The 23075-nt window shown below is 43.5% G+C and overlaps 1 pseudogene; it reads left to right on the top strand.

Moving 5' to 3' along the window:
• The window catches only part of LOC129682335 (THO complex subunit 4-like), a 24871-nt pseudogene extending 2939 nt beyond the window's left edge, over window positions 1–21932 (top strand).
• The last annotated feature ends 1143 nt before the right edge of the window (window positions 21933–23075 follow it).

The following is a 23075-nucleotide window of genomic DNA, read 5'->3' as shown; positions in this document are numbered from 1 at the left end:
GTGTGTGTGTGTGTGTGTGTGTGTGTGTGTGTGTGTGTGTGTGTGTGAATGGAATTGATCCGTTTGCTTGAAGGAAGCTCTGGATGGTCCTGTGGAGATGATCCAATCAGCAAGGGCGTTTCCCTCAGATATCGGACCTGGAAGGGGACTGTGAGATCTGACAGCCTGGATGTAGAGGGGAGTGACTCTTCCCTGGTAAAGGGCAGAAACCTGTATGAGTAGAGGGGAAAGTGGATTGGCATACAATGTGACAAAGGATCTTGATAACCAGGGGAGCAAATTAACAGCAGGTGCTAGTTGGGTATGTCCTTATGAGGAAACCTGAAACCTGGGCACCAGGCTATGTGACTACCTCAAGGTTTGGCAAGACTACATGCACTGGGACAGGCAGGCACAGAACAGAGAGGAAGCCATCCTTACTCCTGCCGGTCTCAAGAGAAGATTTTCAGGGTTTGCACAAGTCTTGACCTCACTCTTGCTCCAGGCCAGTTCCCCCATTCACATGGTTCACAGGCCCCACAAGGACTGCTGAAGACGTTGGAGAGACACCACCTTCATCTGCCTTGAGGCTGGAGAATATTCCCTGGGATCCTGACCCTTAAACTGGACACTATCATGAGAGACTGGACCAGACATTTGGCTAAGATATGTCATACAAGTGAGCAGCATGGACAGACAGGGTTAGGACTGTAGTTAGGAACTTGGGGTATAAACCTTGTGTGAAGAGCCTCAGCATAATAAAATATAATTTTTGTTATACCAACTGTGTGTACCTACCTTCTAGGTCACAACATCCAGTGAGACTCAGGGAAGGCCTTAAAACCTAGTGTAAACCTGGAAAAGTCCTTGGGCCCCAGTGAGATGGTGAGAAAACCTTAGCTGCCAATTACATTCTAAGGACCACCTTACACCTCAGTGAGAATCGGGAAGGCAGGTATTAGGCCCCTGTGAGACCTAGGGAAAACTCTGGGCCCTAGTGAAATCATGGAAAGCCATTAGGTACCAGTGAGATAATGGAGAAGAACTTGGGCCCAAATGAGAACCAGAGAAAACATTATAATGTATAAACATTATAGATATATGTATCACCCAGGAAGGCTTTCAGACTCATTGAGAACTTGTGGAAAGCCCTTAGGCCTCAGGAAGGCCATGGACATGAGTGAGAATCAGAAGGAAGGCCTTACACCCCAAGTAATGTACTGGAAAAAGCTTTGGGCCCCAATGTAAACCTGGAGAAGGCCTTAGAATACAGTGAAAACTACCCAAGGAAGGCCTCAAGACCCAGTCAGAACCTAGGAAAAGCCTTAAGCCCCAGTGAGAACCTGTGGGAGGGCCTTGCCGTACTGATATTCTGAAGATGGCCTTAGATATTGTTGGTGCTTTAAAAAATAAACTGTTTTATTTACATTTCTTATACCTCTTTCTCCCTTCTTTACCCCAATTTTTTCCAACACTCCAACAACTTCATTCATAGGAGAGAATGAAGCTTAGTGGGGAGTAGGGGGCGTCATTTTCCATAGCTATTTCCTGCTGTTTAGGGCCATCAGGTTCCTTGGGGCAAGTCCAATTCTCTTTTTAGGAGATCTCCAACTTCTTGTCAAGCTGCATCAGCAGCAACCAGGAGCAGCAGGGGGCGAACAGCAGCAGCCTTGTTCTTTCTCAGAGCCCCCTTTCTCTCTCTCGGCTCTGGCCTTTATTCCTTCACAGAGTCCTCAGCCAGTCTGCAGCTGGCAAAGAGTCCCTCTCAGAGCCCACATGAGGCAAAATAGGCTTCTGTTGTGAACAATCTGAATCAGCCCCATATCCCACACCTGCGATTATAACAAAAACGTTGACATATCATAAATCAAAACTTCTACAGCAAGATACCATTAAGAATCTGGGGGAGACCTAAGCTCCACTGTGAGTCTTGGGAAGGTCTCAGGTCCCAGTAAGGCCTGCAAAGACCTGAGGCTCCAGTGAAGTCCAGGGAAAGACTTAGAACAGGAGTGAGAACCAGATGGAGATCTTAGGGCCCAGTGAGATACTGAGAAGGCCTTAAGACCCAGTGGTATTCTGGAGATGGTCTTAGACCCCAGTGAGAACCTTGGGAAGGTCGTAGACCTTGTTTTAGTAACTTGGGAAAGCCTTAGATCCCAGTGAGCCTATGAGAAGGCCTTAGATTCCGGTTACATGCTGGGGACAACCTTAGATTATACTGAGAACCTAGGAAAGGCCTTAGGCCCAAGTGAGACATAGGGGAAGGTCATAGGTCCCAGTGAGAACCTGAGGAAGGCCTAAGGCCCTAGTGATATTCTGGGGATGGCCTCAGACCCCAGTGAGAACCTGAGGAAGGCTTAAGGCCCTAGTGAGTACCTGGGGAAGGTCTTGTGCCCTGGTGAAATCCTGGAAAAATCTTAATGCCCAGTGAGTTCCTGTTAAAGCCCTTTGACCACAGATTAGAAGACATAGTAAGAACATGTTGAAAACTTAGATGCCAATGAGAATGTGGTAAAACCATAGGATCGTGAGTTTTGGAAAGGTTTTAGGCTCCAGTGAGAATCTTGGTATGGCCTTAGGTCCCAGAAAGAACCTTAGGACCTAAGAAGGCTTAGTTCCTAGTGACACCTAGAAAAAGGCCTTGGACCTTCTGAGAATCTGAAGGAGTACCTAGACTCTAATGTAAAATTTAGGAGGGCCTTCTGCCCCTCTGAATACCTAAGTAAGTCCTTGGGTCCCAGTGAGACCTAGTTAAGACTTTAGCACTCAGTCTGTAACAGGGTCTCAGGGCTTATTAGACCCCCCAGACCTTAGCACAACTGACTCCATGGTGGAAGCTCCACTCAGGCTGAAAAACGTATTACGTAGACAGTACCACCTGCCAAAAACAAAAACAAAGACCTAACCCATCAAAGTTCATAGTTCTGGGAAAGTCTCTAAATGTGCTAACCTTGCTTTTTGGCTTCTGTAGTTTGGCTTCTGGCTAACTGCTCTTGTTAACTGAGGTATATCAACCAAGAACATGGTTTTTATATTTAAAAGCTCACCCTGAGAAAGGCTCAAGGGCTTTACTGGGATTCTGAACACCCAGTGTAGGCACTGACTGGCTAATAGACTTTCTATTGGCTTAAACCCATGTCTAAGCAGTCTTCCCTGAAGGATACCCCACAATATTTCTGGAGGTTTCAGTGAGAACCCAGACCAAGACCATGAGACACTGGTGTGATGTGGGGAGGTTCAGAGACCCTGATAGTGGAGAAGAGTACAGTGGTCAAGGACCTCCTAGGAACAAACAGTGCCCCAAGACTCACTTTTGTCAATTGCTGCCCAGCTCTTCAGAGGAATCTGATACCTCCACCCAAAAGTGAAACAAATTAGAAAGCTGCCTGCTCTGTCACCTCCTAAGGTAAGTCTAGTTTAGGCATTTTCATACACATAGGAGCAGTTGGACATGGCTGCTGATCCAGTGTTAGGGACCATGTGAGACGGTAATGGATTTGTCTGTCTGTCTGTTCAGGTGTACAATTGTGTGGTGGTTACCTCTGGATGTTTTTACTGTGTGTGTGTGTGTGTGTGTGTGTGTGTCTGTGTCTGTGTCTCTGTGTGTCTTTCTATGTGTTTCTGTCAGTTTTGCTTCCCTGTACTGACCAATAGCTTTCTCTGCTGTGAGACCCTCCTCCCATCATGTTGGGGACCTGAATCCTTTGACTCTGCCGGATCACTCAGAGAAACCAAACCAAACCAACCAACCAACCAACTCAATAAAAACCCTCTACCTCTCCCACCTTGGGAATAGAAGCACTTGTTTTGTTACTTGGCTCCTGATCATGGCCAGGGTTGGTCCCTGCCTGGAGAGTGGTGGGAGGGGCTGGCTGGACCTCCTATTCAAGACTCCCAATCATTTAATCCACACACAGGGAGGGAGAAATAGTTTCTCAAGGTAACCATTCCCTCTCTGTGCCTGCTCTAAGCAGCTCTGGGGAAGGAGAAAAGTTTCCCTGGGCTAAGCCTGAAGGAAAAGAAAATGTTCCATTTCTTTCATGATTTTTTTTTGTGTCCTTATTAACCAGTGACCAGAATAATTGGAAAACTCAAAACCCACGCTTCTCTGAACAAAAGTAGCAAAACTGCCCCTGCACTGAGTGGGGTGATCACTGCCAGACAATGCAGCATGGACAGAAGGGATTTTCCCTGTGTCCAACACTGAGCAAGAAGACTTTAAACAATTTTTGCTAGATACTTTTAAAAGAAGGATTAAAAAACAGCTGCTAAAAAGATTTTCGTCAGCTCAGTCAGCCCCAGATACTAAAAGAAAAAAGTTATAAATGTAAAATATAAATTAAAGTATAATCAGGTCCCAGTTGTTGGAGGTAGATCAAAGATGTTTAACAGCAGAGTACTGATTGAGATAAGGCTTTTTGTATAAACTAAAAGCCACTGTTACCTTTCCTGATGATGAGATGCACTTAGACTTAAAGATGCCCAGAAAATTCTTGGTGTCTTGCCTTCTGCCATAAAAATATCTCCTAGCTAAAAGTTTTGCTTCCAATCAAAGGATACAGTTGTTCTATTTCTCAGATTGACAACAAGGATTCCCCAGAAGGAATGGGCAGAACCCCTCCCCAGTAAGGAGTGGCCCAAGCCCAGCTCCTATCAACCAGTTCAGCTACTCAAGGACCCTGGAAATGAAAGAAGAAATTGTGGTCCATCTTGCCTGATTTGAAGACTCGGGAATCTTGGTGCCCTACCAGTCACCCTGGAATATGTGTCTCCTGCCTATGAAGACACCTGGGACCTCTGCTTCTCATGAGTCTGATTCTTCCAGAGAAACAGTTGTACATTATCTAGGACCTGAAAGATGTATTCTTCAGCCTCCCAGTGGCAGAAGTGAGTCAACCCATCTTTCCTTTTAAACAGATAGACTCAGTGCTAGTTTATAGTGGGCAACTTACATGGACCAGATTGCCTCAAAGATTAAAAAAATTCCAACCATGTTTCATGAGACACTAAATGCTGACCTCCTGCCCTTCTATCAGAAGTTTCCCAGGAAAAGAGATTAGAAAAGGGCCACTGAGAGACTTCTGTAAGAGTTATAGACCTCAGTCTACAGAATGTCAGCCAAGAAAACCTACCTCTGTACACTAGAGGTTACTTGTCTTGGCTACGCTGATGGGAGGCAAAAGGAGATTTCTGCCATCCTTCAGATTCCAGCTCCAAAGAGTAAGAGACAGGTTTAAGAGTTCCTAGATGTAGCTGGATATTGCTACCTCTGGATACCAGAGTTGGTGGAAATAGCAAGGCACAAAGTAGAACACTGAGCACCTTAGTCTGGACTGACACTAAACAAAAGACATTCCAAAAATAAAGTTTTAACAAAAACTTTGGGGCCATGAAAATCCCCTGTGACATACCTGTCCAACCAATTGAATCCTATAGGCGCAGGATGGCACACCTGTCTAAGAGCTGAGGTGGCTACTTCTAGTCTAGTGAAACTCTGGATCTTATAACTCACATCACATGTGGTTGAGACCTCCTCCAAGGAACACCAGAATACTGGCCCTAATCCTGGCCCTGCCTTGAGTCCAGTTTGAGAAACCCACCACCATTATTCCTGCAATTCTGCTACTCTCTTGCCTGGCGACCACCCCACAGGTGCTCATCCATGATTTTCAGTAGCCTCAGTAGTTACTTTAACTGAAATGATTTGGGCCCAAGCCAAGTAATTCAGGCCAGAGAGCAAAACTTATTTGTAGCTAGTCTTTTAATTTATAGGTTCTTCTTTTCCCACCCTTTAGCCCTCTGGTTTCATCCCCTATCACTAGATAGAAGAAAAAGAAGGATACAGGAGACAGAGAGAGAGAGAGAGAGAGAGAGAGAGAGAGCCTTGAATCTAATTTCTTTCTTGTTTTTTCTTTGAGCACAACTACTAACAAAACTACTAACCACAACCAAACCCTCTGAATGACCACCAACTCCGCCTCTCGGGACTCTAGCATTTATTTACACTCTGAAAAATTCCCAGAATTCCAAAACTCATACAATCTGCAGCTGGCAAAACCATGTCTCTGCTAGAGCACAAGGCAAATCAAAGTCAGCTGCTGCAAAGAGCCCCATATCTCCACATCTGGAATTAAAACAAAAACATTTTTTCATAATATTTCTGTGTCTCTTTTAAAAAAAGAAACCAAAATTCCAGAATTCTCACTACATTGATTGATTTCATCACACTCTCATATGGGAAAAAAGAAAGTCCATACACACTGACAGTTACTGTTTTTACTGTCATGCATGTCCCACTGGTGAGAAACCCTCCTTCTCTACAGATCATATCGTGGACGTGTATGATAGTAAAAACACGCCTTTTTGCGGGCCAAGATTTTTTTTTCCTTTGTTTGGCCCACCTAGAGGCTATTTGGCTTCCCGTAAAAACTGCTGTCTCCCACTTCTGGCTGCTGACATAGCTGTCAAACAAACAGCACAAAGAACAGTGGGGCCTAATGGTGTTCTGGTGACATACCAGGACCTAGTGCTTCCTGAAACTCCATGGTAAGAAGAAATGGACAGAGCTCAAACCCACAGGTTGATGGAGGATACCAGAGGGAAAGATCACTCTTCCCAAAACTGACTGGACTCTAGGAATTGATCTTTACCAAGTACTCATCTGGGGTCCACAAAACTTTCTGAGTTTCACAGACCAAGAGATGTTATATCTAGACTAGGTAGCCTAGTGCAGGATGTCACAGTCAGATGCCAGATTTGTGCTCAAGTGAATCCAAAACAAAGAGCCCTAGAAAGGGTCCAAATGAGAAACCAATATCCTGGCAAACCCTGGAAAAAGGGACTTTACCATGATCTGGCCTGCTGTGGAAGGATAAAATGACTTGCTAATTTTTTTTTTTTTAAAGATGCCTTTTCCAGGAGGGTAGAAGCATTCCCCACCTGGACTGCTCAAATAGTAGCTAAAAAGTTCCTCCAGGGACTGGTCCCCTGTTTTAGCCTTCCTTTAGCAATGGCCTTGCTTTCATAGCCAAAGCCTCTCAATTAAAACTTCATTGTGCATATGGACTTTAGAGTTCTGGCCAGGTTAAAAAAAAATAGGACATTAAGAAAAACTTTAACAAAACTCTCATTAGAGTCCAGCAAAGAACAGTTAGGTTTCCTTCTTTTGCTTTGCTTCTGCCTGTTGTACCCTGTATAGAGTGATTTATACACTATGAGATTATGTTTGTAAGGCTTCCCTCACTGCATCCCAGGCAGAGACCAGGAGTTGGCAGAACTCTCTACTATTGTTAGAGGATATTTAATCACACTAGGAACCCTGAGATTGTATTGTTTACTGGAAAACCATGTTTCTAGTTGTGGTGTGGCTCAGCCCTACCACACACCTTTAATCCAAGACCTTTCTGCTTATTGTAAACAGGATTAAATAAAGTCAACCACAAGTCAAGAGAGCAAGCGAGCAGTTGACAGGGAGAGAACATAGGAAAAAAAACCATAGAGAGTAAGAGGGAGTCAGGAGGATGGATAGAGAGATGTACAGGAAGTAGAACGGAGAGACATTTCAGTTTGAGGGTCTTTGAGACTGTTTGGAGAAGGAGAATTTTCTTTTCCTTCTGGGACATCAGCTGAGAAGGAAGGTAAGCCAGGGCTTTCTCATCTTCTCTGAGCTACCAGGCTTTTACCCCAGCATTTGGATCCCGAGTCTTTATTGGTAAAAATCAAACCACTGAGATTTTGTTAAAAACAACTAAGCATTCCTTTCTTAAATCGCTATCTTTTGAGTGAGTACAGAGTTAACAATTCTATGCATGCCCTGCACCTCGGTCCTCCTAGTTGCCATAATCAAGGGAGTTTCTACAGTAAAAATTGGGGTTGTGAAACTGAGGCTTCCTGAAAATTTTCTTTAAAATATTCTGGCCTTAGGGAAACAAGAAAAACCTGGGGAAGTGAACTCTATGCCACAGAAAGGGACACTAGAGATTGTAGTAATCATTTCCATTCCCCCTCTCCAAATCAATCAGGATTGCTTAGACATCCAGCCCTGTACTACTGTTAGGCCCAAGGGGGACCCTAATTTCCAGAGGAGGATGAAGAGAACTCAGGAGACCGATTGACGCAATAGCAAGAGGTTTATTTGGGCCATTGTATGATGTGGCTGCCCCCCCCCCAAACCAGTGAGGAACAGCCAGGAGAGACAGAAGTCTGAGCGTCAGAATCACGGAGGTTGCAAGCTTGGCAACACTGGATTGGGTAGTTGACTTTTAAAATGATTGGTTCATTTTAGGCACCAAGTCCATCTGGTCCAGCCCTGATCTGGGTTGGGGAACTGTGACATCTGGACCGGTTACTAAGCAGATCTAGACATTCCTCCTCAGCGCAGCGGGGTAGAGACCTTTTGCATTCCTTCGCAATGGAGTGGGGTCTTGTTTCAATTCACCTGCTCATCTTTCTGCTTTCTGTAAAAGTGCTGGGAGATCTTAGTTTAACATGGGGTGTAGAATTTATAAAGAAACCTGTAAAGCTAGCCTGTTCCTTTCACTACATAGAGATGGAATTAACCAGACTGTCTACCCATTGACTGACCAAACTCACTGAAACTGGGGGTAGCCCAAATTCATGTTAGAGGATTTATAAGGCCTGAATTTATTTCTAATATCCAAAACTTTTTAACCTAGGCACTTTCCTTTTTTTTTATGCCTGTTATTCTGCCTTATGGGCTAATTCATATAGATAACAGCAATATTACTGAGTCTCTGAGACTACTTGGAGGTGATGTACTAATGGTTTGACTAAATGTGCCTAATCTGCTGCTTTCCAAACTAAGTAGACATGTTGAGCGTGCCTGCTCCTTTTGGGTAGCATAACTATAGCCATTTCTGTTTCAGGAATAACAGCCACATCATCGCAGCTTGTTGCTGATATAGAAAAATAAATAAATCTTTGTACAACGTCAGGTTGACCAAAAACTATGTTTATGTTCAGCATACTCTATGGTCTTGTTGTTCCCAGAAATTCCCTAACCTTAAGTGCAGCTGGCTTTAAACATAAACTTTACTTGGGACCAATCAAATTAAAGGTCAGCTAGATAGAAAGAAAAAAAAACCCAACAACAACAAAAAACCTTGAGACAGAGATGACTACCCTCTTGAATTGTGCCCTCTATCCTCCTACCCCCATGTGAGTTAATTGTGGTTTTCACCCTTTAAACATGCAATACAGCTTCACCTTGTTGACTTGGTTCAGATCCCAAATGAACCACCTCCCTGACCTCAGAAAATAAAGCTTTCATTTTAAGCATCTGTATCTGAAGTGAGTTTTCTTGGCTTTCACCCTGAAACCAACACTAGAGGTCTTAAAATTTTCCACTTTCTGATTTAAATAACAGTTAGATTCCCTTGCAGAAATGGTCCTACAAAATTGGAGAGGCTTAGACTTCTCATGAGATTAAGAAAGCTACGTATGGCTTTGGAAGAAACCTGTTGTTTCTATGCTAATTGATCAGGAGTAATTAGAGAGAACCTTGTTCTGGTTGTGGAAATAATTGGTACCAATCTCTGTCATTTTGGTTCCCCTGGATAACTACTCTGCACTGGCTGAGCCTTTAATTCTCATTCTGATTGGATTAACAACAGTGCTCTGCATTTTAAACTATAATAGGATGAGTCCGTGATTTGACTCATTCACTAAGGCTAGTGGGGGAGGTAATAGGACCCTAGACCTTAGTACAACTGACTACGTGCACATAATCAGCACCTGACAAAGCTCTAATCCATCAAAGTCCATAGTTCTGGGGAAGTCTCTAAATGGACTAACCTTGTTTTGGGGCTTTTGTAGTTCTGCTTCTGGCTAACTGTTCTTGTTTAAAGTATGTCAATCCAGAACATGGTTTTTATGCTTAAAAGTTCTCCTTGAGAAAGTGTTTGTATAATATTCTTGTGGAATATATATGATTTACCCTTGTTCATTCAAATGCTGATTTCTCTACCCCACTTTCTGTTTCAACTTGGACACTGCATTGTGATGCTTATTCTAAGCATCACCTGTCTCAAGTTTGTGCAAACATGCCACCATTTGTTCTGTGTGTTGTCAATAAAACAATCAGCCAATGCTGTGCAATGGGGAGAATAGGGTGGGGCAACCTGGTCCAGAGGGGAGGAGAAGGAAATAGAAGAGTAGGGCAGAGGTTGGCAGGAGAGAACTTCAAACCATGTAAAGAGATGAACCAGACCTAAGATATGACTAAAAGTAAGTACAATGGTAAAATCTGAATGGTGGAAAACAATCCGTGTTTGGAGATTTAGGATGGAGTAATGATTGCCCAGTATTGTACTCTAGGTTAACTAAACACATCCTAGTTTCCCTGTGATGATTTGGTTATACAGCTGGTTTAGGAATAACTGTTGATTAACTAATAGATAAATCAATAATAAATATTAATAACCTACAACAAATGGTGCCCAACTAATCTAAGTATCCACACCCTTTAAATCATACTTTAACAACTTTAATTTGATAGGGGGGGACAGGCTCCCAGTGATACAACCCAACTTAAAATCTAAAAGCTCCCAGTGTTACACCCAGTTCGCAAGCCCCCAAAAGATCTACAGGAATGGACTCCGTTGCAAAACACAAGAGGGTCTTTTTATTACAAGCTCGAGCCAGTGGCTGCCCTTTACAAAGACATACAGGCAAGTGACCCCTGGCTTCGGGAGATCAAGGTTTTTAAAGGAACAAAAACACCAATGGGGTAGTACAAGCCTTGGCATTACAGGATTGGGTAAGAGGAACAAAACGCAACCGGGGTGGTCTCTAGGGAAGCTGACCTTTAAAATGATTGGTCTATTTTTAGGTGCCAAGACTGCTAACAGTCGGGCCTAGCTACCTGGGAGACATCTGACCTCTAGTTCTTAGGGGCCATGTGACTCCAGTCATACCCTGAGGTTTATCTGGGTGGGGACTGCTGCTGGCCCATTATCTGAAAGGAATGTGGTCTTGTGATTCTGCCCCAGCCTCTGGGCTAGCCCTCTGCTCTGAAAGGAATGTGGTCTTGTGATTCTGCCCCAGCCCCAGGAATTAACTCTAACCTTTCATCCCCCCCCCCTTTTTCAAGAGGGTAATTTCTCGAATCTTCGAGATGTGCCTGAGTCATTTAGCTATGTGTTGAGGGAGCATCTTAGCTGCCAGGTGGGATCAGGGACTGAGGGTCTCATCTTCTGTATCTGCTTTGATGCTGACCTCGGGGCCATTGACAACAAAGGGGCAGTCATGTGTGGTCGGCAGCTCCATGTATCAGTCTGGGATGAGTCCTATTGAATTCATTAGCTTGCATGGGTGTTGCAGATTGGTTCCATCAAGCATAAACCTGTGAGACTAGACACAGACTAGGAACAGTTATTAGTTGGGAGGAAGGGAGGATTTACAAGTTGGCATTGTTCTCAGTCGTGGTCAGGTGTTGGTGCTGCGAGCAGAGCACCATTGGCTGGATAGTCCCCAGTCTCTGCCTGATGTAGGCCATTAACCAGTTCAACAAACATGGCCCAACAGTAAGTAATAACATTAGTACTGTGAAAGGGCCTAAGAGAGTGCCCCAGCCCTAGGAATTAACTCTAACCTTTCACCAGGTCAATTACTACCTCTTTAAGAGAGACTCCTTTTTATTTTAATTTTTATTAATTACAATTTATTCACATTGTATCCCCCCTGTAGATCCCTCCCTCCTCCCTTCCCAAGCCCACCCTTCTTCCATCTTCTCCACTCATACCCCTCCCCAAGTCCACTGACACGGGAGGTCTTCCTTTTTTCCTTCTGATCCTAGTCTATCAAGTCTTATCAGGACTGGCTGCATTGTCTTCCTCTGTGTCCTGGTAAGGCTGCTCACCCCTCAGGGGATGGTGATCAAAGAGCAGGCCAATCAGTTCATGTCAGAGACAGTTTCTGTAATAGAGACTCTCAAACAGGCCCAGGAACAAAAGACAGCCTACTGTGGGCAGACCTGAAATTAACATAACAAAACTGGCTGCCTCTACAGTCTAACAGGATGGGAGAGACAATAAAACAGACTTCTTGGAGCTTGGCTGAAAATCTCCTCTATGGTTTTAAGACAAAAATAAAGAAAAGTGTAGAAATTATGACTATGTTTACATTCGTAGTCCTCAATTTAACTTTAATCATTGGATTAGCCTTTTATGTCTTCTCAAGGGCAAAGGCTTTAGAAAAGATACTGGAACAACACAAAGAGCAAGTAAAACAATATAAAGAAAAAAAATAAAGATTGGAAACAGGTCATAAAGCAAGAGATACAAAAACTTACAGAACAGGATGAACAACAGAAAGATAGGGCAAAGGTTTTAAAAAAGATACTGGAACAACACAAAGAACAACAAGAACAACTTAAAAAAATTAAAAGTTGGAAGCGAGGCATTAAAGATGAGATAATTGAACAAAAGAAACAACAGAGAGATAGGTGTGAAATATGGATACAGACCTTAAGAGAATAGTTTAGAATACTAAGTAAAGAAAATACTCAGGCAGAGGCAAAAGATAAAAATAAAGAAAGCCAACCAAAGGTGATTAGAAAACAAACGTTAGCTTATCCAATCAGTATACAGCAGAGACCAGCAGATGATGATCATCCACAGGGTTATCATGAAGCTGAATGGTGCCCAGTGGAAGTGCTAGCTCTGAGGAAATTTAGGAAAGTGTCACTAATTTTGGAATGCCTGGTCAATCAGAAGTAGAGTAATCTCAAAAGACTGGGAGGCTATGGCAAAGGCAATATTAGAACCTGGACCATATTTATAATGGCTATCACGGTGGAGAAAAGAGGCTAGAGAGCACACAAAAATAGAGCCAAAAGTATTGGTGTTTCTAAGGAACAGCTGCTTGGTGATGGCCAATATGCTGACACAGAAATACAAGCTGTATATAATAAAGAAACCTTAGCATTATGTTGCCTAGCAGCCTTAAATGCCTAGGACAAGGTTGAGGAATCAGAAAAAAAGGTTGAGCCATTCTCTCAGGTCATACTGTTCTGCCCAGTTCACAAACCCCAAAAGACCAGGAATAAACAGACTCCGCTGTAAATACATGAGGTTCTATTTTTTGTAAATTACAAGCTGCAGCTTGGGCCCACACACACCCACTGCGGAAGCGGTGGGAGCTGAGCGCCTGTGCCCAGGTTAGTTGGGTGATTTAAAAATTCTGGTCCATCCCAGCATGCCCAAGGCAGGGGTGATTCCTGCCTGGCAAGCATCTATTGGTTAAAATGCTACATTTTGAATCGATTGGCTATAGGAAGGTCCCCAGACCATAATGACCTGGTATCCCTCCCTAGGGGGATGGTCCAGTTTCCTAGCAACTGTATCTCTAGTGAGTGGGGAAAGAATGCAGTAAGGTGGCTCTTCCCCTCAGGGCATTACTAGACTTCTTTACCTACCTACTTCAGGTCTTAATAATAGCTGCTAATTTATCTTTTGGTCTCTCAATACAAGGTCCAAGTGAAACATTCACTAACTTTTTGCAAAGATTGACCTCAGCTGTGGATAGAAGTGTATCAGATCCACTAGCTAGAAAAGCATTAATAGAATCTTTAGCTTTTGAAAATGCTAATACTGAATGCAAAGAGGCAATAAGGCCATTAATAGCAAGATCTGCACCAATAAACAAATGGATTAGAAATATGATTCTTTCTATGAGTAAAGAAAAATTACTGCCATTAAAAAAGCTAGTCCTGGAACAGCTGGAGGCTCAACATATAGAGGAGTCCAACAGCTCTTGGAATTCTCCTGTATTTGTCATAAAAAGAAATCTGGCAAATGGAGGATGTTAACAGATCTCAGAGCAATTAATAAAATTATTCAGCCAATAAGATCATAACAATCCGGAATCCCATTGCCTTCCTTGTTAGCTAAGGAAGGGCCTATTGCAGTGATTGATTTAAAGGATTGCTTTTTCACAATTCCTTTACATGAACATGATAGGCAAAGGTTTGCTTTCTTAGTACCCATTTTGAATAGAAGCTGTCCAATAAAGAGATATCACTGGAGGATCTTACCACAGGGGATGTTAAACAGTCCTACTTTGTGCCAATATTTTGTACAATAGCCATTGGAGACAATTTGTAAGCAATTTCCTCAATCCATAATTTACCATTATATGGATGATATCTTATTGGCTGATTCAGATACAAAAACATTAGAAAAAAAATTTTTGATGAAATAAATAGAGCTTTACCTCGTTGGGGATTACAGATTGCTCCTGAAAAAAATACAAAATGGAGATTCTATTAATTAGTTAGGATACAAAATAGGCCTACAGAAAATTCGACCACAAAAAGTACAAATTAGAAGAAACCAATTAAGAACTCTTAATGACTTTCAAAAATTGCTGGGAGATATTAACTGGCTACAGTTTATCATTGGTTTAGCTACTTAAAAGCTAAGTAACTTATTTCAAAAAATAAAAACTTATAATAGTTCAAGAACGTTATCAACTGAAGCTGTAAAGGAACTGGCTCTGGTAAAAAGGAAATTACGAGATGCATATATAGACCATATTGATCCAAAGATGGCCTGTATTTTGGTTATCTTGCCTTCCACTCATTCTCCCATAGGAATTCTTATGCAGAGGAAGGACTGTGTCTTAGAGTAGATATTTTTGGCACACAAACAAAATAAAAAATTAAAAATCTATATAGAAAAGATTTCTAAATTAATCCTAAAAAAAATTGAGACTTCATCAATTAGCTGGAATAGATCCTGCTGAAATTGTGGTGCCCTTTACCAATCATTATGGACAAACAACAAATACTGACAAAGAACTTGCCGTGAATTTTTTGGGAAAAATCAACAACAGATACCCAAAAAAGCAAGCGACTTCAGTTTATAAAAAGAACCAATTGGATTCTCCCTTGTATAAAAAAGGAACTCCAACTTCTGGAGCTCCCACATTTTATACAGATTCCAACAAATCAAAAAGGGCAGGTTATATGTCAGATGATGGAAGGAACTGATGCATCAGTTTCCAAGGGATTTGACAAACCAGATATCAGGCATCTGTGAGGCCACCTATGGACCATCCTCGGACCACCTGAAACCACCTGTGCATGCTCTGAGTCACCTTATAAGAGAGCTCCCACCACCACCACCCCTCTCCCTCTCCCTCTCTCTCTCTCTCTCTCTTCTTCTTCCCTCCCCCTCCCTCTACCCCTTCCCTCCCCTGCCCAGAGACAGTCTCTGTGCTGCCCCTTCCCTCCCCTGCCCAAAGACAGTCTCTGTGACCCCCTCCCCCTTCCCTTAATAAAACCTCCCACATGGAACCAGTCACGTGGTGTTATTTGTGAACCCGCCTGTAACTTAATGCACTATCCTAACATTGGTGCATTGGCCGAATAGGTGCTTTCAGTGGCCATGCTGAGTGGTGGTTGCTTTTGGCACCAGCACTGCCACCGGAACTGCTGGAAAGCTATTTCATTTCAAATCTGCCAGCAACCAGATCGCTACCTCCTACATGCAACACAGGCTGGATTGGTGAGTTCCCCTCATTGGTCAGCATAAACATCTCTCTTGGTAGGGGAAGATTGACCGTTGAGTGTCCGGCAACTTCCTGGTACTTTCTGAGACAGAAGAACCCCCAACCATAGCCAGTGACCCTTTTTTTTCTGACCTCCATTTAGGGTTTCCTTTTTCCCTTGGGTGAGTTCTTTCCTTCTACTGGCATGGTTTCATACACCCCTCTCGCTTATCTATGAAAATCCTAGCCCTAGGTAAACTGTGTCTCCTATGGGCAGCTGTGCCCTTGGTCTCTGGCCTACGCTGATGGGCTGTTGGATCAGGCAGGGCCATACTACTCTACTGAGCCACACCTTGCCTTTGGGATTCCTCTGGCAGGTCACTAATTCCTATCCTCCCAATGGGAACTGCCCATTCATCAGTTCTTCCAGCATCCCCACTGGGATGTCTTTTGGAGAATTTTAAAACCCTACGCACGAAGCCTGAGTTAAAGGCTTCTAAGCTCATATGCCTCTGTAATAAAACTTGGCCTACATATTCTTTAGATAATGGTTCAAATTGGCCAATTATCAGCACATTAAATCCAATATTTTACAGGATCTTTTTAATTACTCTCAGTGATCTAGTAAATGGGAAGGAAGTATCTTAAGTTCAAGCTTTCTCTCTCCTCCACTCTAAACCTTCTCTCTGTTCATCCTGTTCTCCTACACAACTTCTTCTAGTGATAAAGTTTCAACCTCAAGGGTTCTCTACCTTTGACCCCATGGATGAACCTCTCAGCCTCTGGCTTCTCCCTCTTCCTCTTCCTCCAGCATCCTCACCCCCCTTCCCAGCAACAGGCCATCCTAGTCATCCTACTTTGGCACCCACTTTTCACCCCACCAACAGCTATTAGCGCTCCTGGTACCATCTCACTCTGTAGTTAAAGCCCCCTTCTTCCTCTACTCAATGTAAACCAGCCTCAATTCTTCCCTTGTGGGAGGTGGCTGGTGTGGATGGCTTAGTTAGAGTGCATGTTCCTTCTCATTAACTGAACTTTCTCAAGTGGAAAAGAGACTAGGATTCTATACCTCTAATCCTTCTACTTTCATTAAAGAATATCAATATCTCACTCAATATTATAGTCTTACCTTCCATTATATACATACATATATATATGATTCTTACCAACAACCTATTAACTAAGGATCACAGGCAAGTTTGGGAACAGGCTGGAATGAATGCAGATGAGATTCACCAAACAAACACAACACACCTGGTTGGGGCTGATATGTGCCTGTCCAGGATCCACAATGGGATTATAATACTCTGGAAGGCATTTTAGCTAGACATCAGTTCATGACCCGCCTTCTGGCTGGTCTCTGCAGGGCTACCCTCAAGCCAGTTAATTATGAGAAGCTCCAGGAGATCATTCAGGACAAGAATGAAAACCCATCTCAATTCCTAGAGTGCCTTACAAAGACCCTCTTATAACATGCTAATCGAGACCCTGAAAGTACAGAGGGTAGGCAACTCCTGATGACCTATTTTTACTCCCAGAGTTAGCTCGGCATCAGGGCTAAGCTTAAGTGTTTGGAGAGAGGACCTGTGTCTCCACAGACAGAAGTCTTAACACCGATCTTTAAGGTTTACCATGGGAGAGATGAGAAATCCCTCAAGCAAAAATACCAAATGCTGACCATGGCCATCGGCTGGCCTCAGTTACTAGCCAGGTTCCCTTGCCTCCTAAGACACAAGGACCATGGGGTCCCTGTTTCAAATCGGTTCAAGAAGGTCATTGGGCCTGGTTTTGTCCTAAACCCCATATGTCACCGGGGCCATGTCCAAAATGCCACCAAGAGGGACATTGGGGTGTTGACTGCCACTGTTTCTCTCATGATATGGGAGTATCACTCCCAGATTGCCCTCTGGCCGATATCCTAGGCCTGGCTACGGACGACTGAAGCTGCCCAGGTTCCCTTGACCTGACCACTGCCATCACTAGCATGAAGAAATGGGTAATTATCATGCTATTGGGGCAGCCCATCTTCTTCCTTGTGGATATTGGAGCCACTTACTCAGTCCTGAAGAAGTATTGGGGACCAATCTCTCCTAGTTCCTCTATTGTCAGAGTAGGAGGACAGCCTTGCCAGCCTTGTCTAACTCTACCACTCAATTATATTTTCAGGGGTGTTCCCTTGACTCATTCCTTTTTAGTGATGCCAACCTGTCCAGTTCCCTTACTGGGAAGGGACTTTTTAGTCAAAGTGGGAGCCTCTATCTCCTTTACTCCACCCATTCGCCTGACCTCAAGCTCACCAGCGTCCTGTCTCCTCCTTTTCCTAGCTATCCTACCTACTAGTTGTGACACATCACTTCCTTTACCAGTCTCTCAGGTGGACCCCCAAGTCTGGGATGTCTAAAACCCCTCTGTCACTAGGCACTATTCCCCTGTGGTCATTCAGCTACAGGATGACCTGCTATATTACCCAATCCCTGGGGATGGGAGAAGTAGAGAAGATAATTCAACACTCCTCTAAGGTCATTGCCTCTCTGACATCCCCCTCCTAAATAATACAAACCTGTCATTTCGTCTCCTATTTCACACTCTGACCTCAGCCTACAAGCTCCTTAATGTAACCTAACCAGGCCATGTTAAAGCTTGCTGGCTATGTGTTCCACCTGGGACCAACTCAGCACTACCTCTGACAGCTTCTCTGGTGACTCTGTCAAGTAGCCTTACTTCTCCATTCACTAACTGCCCTGACTCTGATGTTGCCACAACCCCCTACCTTTTTCATATCACCCTCTCTGGTGTGGCAAGCTGTTTTAAGGCATCCGGGACACAGTCTGTAGGAATGCTAAGTTCCTTAGACTGTAATAAAACTATAATCCTTGATACCTCATCTCAATCCCAATGCTTTGCTGCTAATAATACCTCGATTCTTTGTGGTACTCAGGTCTGCCATTGTTTGCCTGCTGGTTGGTCAGGAGTGTGCATGCTGGTGCTCCTCTTCCCTGACCTGGGGGTAATAAATGAAAAGGGGCCCCTACCAATACCGGTCATGAACTCAGTAGCTGCCCAGCAGGATAAGAGGGCAATTCAAATCTTGCCCCTCTTTGCTGTTGCAGGAATCATGGCAGCTGTTGGGACTGGGACAAGCAGGACTAGCCACTTCACTAACTTTGTATTATCAGCTTTTGTCCCAGTTCATCCAGGACCTCCAGCAAGTGGCTCAGACAACACTAACTCTCCAAGGACAGATCGACTCGCTGGCAGCAATAGTACTTCAACCAGTTGGATATAGTAAAAGACAAAATCCAACAACTCCAGACAAATCTACAGAAGCAAAGGGAACAGCTAGAGGCCTCTAGCTCTTGGGCCTTTGAGAGACCCATATGAAAATGGATTCTGCCCTTTGTCACACCTGTCCTGCTCATCTTTCTGCTTTTGCTTTTTGTACTCTGCTTTATTAACTTCCTCTCTACATTCCTCCAACAACAAATGCAAAAATCCTCTAACCAAACCATTAATCAGTTACTCTTACAGGATTATCAACCTCTGTCCACAGAACCAGATGACAATGACCTTTCAATCAACCCTGATGGTGGGGACCAGCTATACCTTGAGAATGACAATTCTCCTTATCAGCAGGAAGGAGCTTGAAGAGCAAAAGTCATCCCTATGCCCTCCCCATAATCACCCCCTTACTAGCTCCTCACTTTTTAATAAAACAAAAAGGGAGGAATGTTGGGATTTGTAAGCAGGCATTTTTACCACCAGCCTGAAGGGACCTGATAAACTGGATATCAGGCATCTGTGAGGCCACCTACCAACCACCCACGGACCACCTGCTAATGCTCTGGGTCACATTATAAGAGAACTCGAACCACGTCCTCTACCCCCCTTTTCTCTTTCTCCCCTACCCTGCCCAGAGACAGTGTCTGTGACCCCCCTCCTCCTTCCCTTAATAAAACCTCCCATGTGGAACCAGTCATGTGGCGTGATTTGTGAACCTGCCATGTAACTTTGCATAATCCTAACGATAAGGATAGGAAGTATTATAATAAAAGGCTTTAGAATCCTGTTTAGTGCTACTCTAGATGGCTTAAAAATAGAAGCAGAAAATGAAAAGCTAAATAACTTGATTGAAATAGGCTCAATACGAATTATTATTATTGTTGTTTTGGTATTTTATATTTTATCCTTAAAAGGCATAGTGGCTTTTTTGTACCTACTCAAAGAAAAATGCTTTAGAAACACAGGAAAAAGTAAAACATGAGAAGTGGATTGATAAGATACAAACCTTAGAAAGAAAATTAGAGAGACATATAAATAAAAATGAAAAAATACTCAAACACAGGAAGAGGAATTTAGACAAGCCTAAGAAAGAGCTATAAATGAGAATAAAGAAAATTTTCAGGCACAGATTTTAGACAATGTTGTAACCTGCTTAACTCTACAGCCTGTCTGTCGAGACTTACTTTAGTTCTTAGGATAATTGTGGCTCTTCTGTTAACACCTGCTATAGCCTTTAGCATATCAGAAGCCATTTTGCCTCTAAGTCTTTATTTTTATTATAAGGTGAAATTAAGTTCAAGCTCTCAGGCTGTATATGCCTGAGACCAGAGTACAATTCAATAGTTCAAAACTTGCTGCTTAGAATAAAACAATAGATGATAAATGCATGTTCTGCTTGAGTTAAAGATCATTACATCCTGCTATGTTCCCTACTCCCAGAAAGCTAGAAAACTATCAAGAGCTCTCCTACCCTAAATCCCACCCAATCATCTTAGAGTGCTTTGTCTAGCTACCTAGATACAACACAATACACTTGGAACAAAAGTGACTATGTTTAGCTAGCCAAAATGATGTAATGTGCCCCCCCCCATACCTGATTACCTGGTTGTTACCTGGTTATGGTTTTTCATATACAAAACCTGCCTTAGAAACAGACTGGCATCATAGTCTGGCTCCCGAGTCCAGATTATGGCCCTGACTGGCCAGTTTTTGTTCAATGTTCAATAAGCTTCCATCATCTGATTCTGGTGTTCAAGTGGTCAGTGTGCGGCTATTTCTGAACCCATAACAGCAAAAGCCTACCTTGCCACCACATAATGAAACTGAAAGGGGGTGGCCCAAGGTTGTTAGAAAACCAACCTTACTTTATCCAGTTACTATACAAAGACATACCAGGAGATGATGGGCACCCCAAGATTATAATGAAGTTAAGTGGAATCCTATAAACATATTAGATTAGAGGAGATTTAAGAAAGTGATTGTGTCCTATGGCATGCATTCATCCTATGTGAAGCAGATTCTAAATTTAGGGTGACTCAGAACAGGATTATCCCCCAAGACTGGAAAGATTTGGCAACAGCAGTATTGGAAGCTGGTCCTCAGTTCCAATGGCGAACACGGTGGAAAGAGGAAGCTGGGGCTACAGAACTTTGAAATCAGACAAGCGGTATCGCTATTTCCCAGGATCAGTGCCTAGGTAAAGGTCAATATCCTGAGTTACAAAGACAGCTTGAATTTGATGATCACACCTTGGCATTATGTCGTTTAGCAGCTTTAAATGCTTGGGATAAGGTTGAAGAATCAGGAAAGAGGTCTGAGTCATTTACTAAAGTCATACAAGGCCCCAAAGAAGCCTTCACTGATGTTTTGCAAAGGTTGACTTCCTCTGTAAATAGAATGATATCAGATTCATAAGTCAGAAAAATACTAATTGAATCTCTGGCTTTTAAAAATGCTAATTGAGGGCTCAATTCTGCCCCCGCCATGGCCGACAAAATGGATATGTCTTTGGACTATATCTTAAGCTGAACCTGAGGCAGCCAGGAGCAGTGCAGGCCGCTGCATGAATTGTGAATCGAGGCAGCCGGGCTGTGAGGAACCCATCATCGCTGCTGGTGCCACAGGCGGCAGAAACCGACTGGCACCCTACGGCAGACCAAAACAACGTCCCGACAAGTGGCAGCACAACCTTACTTCGGGGGTGGAGCTGGTGTGGCAACAGGTGGGAAGCTGCTGGTGTCAAACCTGGACTTCGGAGCGTCAGATGCTGATATTCGGGAACCCTTTGCTTAATTTGGAACGTTGAAGAAAGTAGCTATGCGCTACGGTCGCCCTGGACGAAGTTTAGGGACAGCAGATGTGCACTTTGAACAGAGGGCAGATGCCCTGAAGGCTATGAAACGGTACAGTGGTGTCCCTTTGGATGGCTGTCCTATGAACATCTAGCTTGCCACGTCACAAACTGATACACAGCGAAGACCTGCACAAAGCATAAACTGAGGTGGCATGACAAGAAACCGTGTCTCTGGGGGTTTTGGTGATGGTGGCACCAGGAGAGGGACCGTGGTTGCAGCCGGGGAAGAGGTAGAGGCGCCTGCAGGAACTCAAAGCAGCAGCTGGAGGCACAGCTGGATGCTTAGAACGCGAGGATGGACAGCAGCTAAATAGAGGAGCAAATTCGCACGAGTAACAGGACCCAGAAAGCCACGCCCATCATCCCTAGAGGGAGGGTTGGCAGCTGGACTGTGCAGAAAACGGTGGATTTGTTTTTTGTCTCTCCCCTCCCCCGTTTTCAAATAGGATCAAAAAACTCGTGTATGTAAAGGCTTTCTTTCTTATCTTCTTTCTTTCTTTCTTTCTTTCTTTCTTTCTTTCTTTCTTTCTTTCTTTCTTTCTTTCTTTCTTTCTCTCTCTCTCTCTCTCTCTCTCTCTCTCTCTCTCTTTCTTTTCCTTTTCTTTTTTTTAATTCTAAAAGAGGCCTGTTTTGTACTGAGTTATTTTGGGGATAATTTTACTGGTTGCTGTTGTGGAGAAGTTAGCATTTTCACCTTTGCCATAATAAAATAGAAATGTGTGAGAACTGGGGAAAAATGCTAATTGAGAATGTAAAAAATGAGTGATTAGACCTTTAAAGGAAAGATCAACACCAACAGAGGAAAGGATTAGAGATTCAGCTGATATTGGATCTCATGTTTATGCTGCTAATATGACAGGAGAAGTAATTTCTAAAGGTCATAGGAAAAAATCAAAATAGCAGCTGGTAAGCAAGGCCATTTGAAAAGGGCTTGTAGGCAAAGTGTTCCTGGAAATAGTGGTTTTCCTAGAGATAATCCCCAAAGAAGGCCCAGCCTTCCGGAGTATGCAGAAGGTGTGGCAAAGACCAGCATCGGACTAATGCCTACAGATCAGCAAGTGTAGTGGAAAGCTACCGGTAGTGCTCTTGTTTTAAACTCTACTTTATTTGGGGGATGTTTTGGCCTCTATCTCCCTTCCACCAAACCCCCAACTTTAAGTAGGAGAGAGAAAAGGTTAGTGGGGAGAGGGGGCCCAGACTCCTTTACTTCTCCCTTCTAGTTAGGGTCAAGGGGTTCTTTCAGGGCTCTATACCAATCTCCGTCAGCTAGCAGTCTCCTCCACGCTGCTGAGCCCCAGAACATTTCTCTCTGTCTGCTCCAAACTGCCACACCTCTCTGGTCTCAGTTCTCTCCAAACTGCTCCATGCAAAATGCCACAAAGAACACCACAGTCTCTTCCTGGGCCTCATGTTTATACTCTCAGAGTCCTAGACCATGCCCCTCTCTATGCAG

Source organism: Psammomys obesus, unplaced genomic scaffold (assembly GCF_907164565.1).
Source record: "Psammomys obesus unplaced genomic scaffold, mPsaObe1.curated_primary_1811, whole genome shotgun sequence".
Lineage (NCBI taxonomy): Eukaryota > Metazoa > Chordata > Mammalia > Rodentia > Muridae > Psammomys > Psammomys obesus.
The sequence above is the reverse complement of the archived record's forward strand: the minus strand, read 5'-3'. Positions and strand labels throughout refer to the sequence as shown.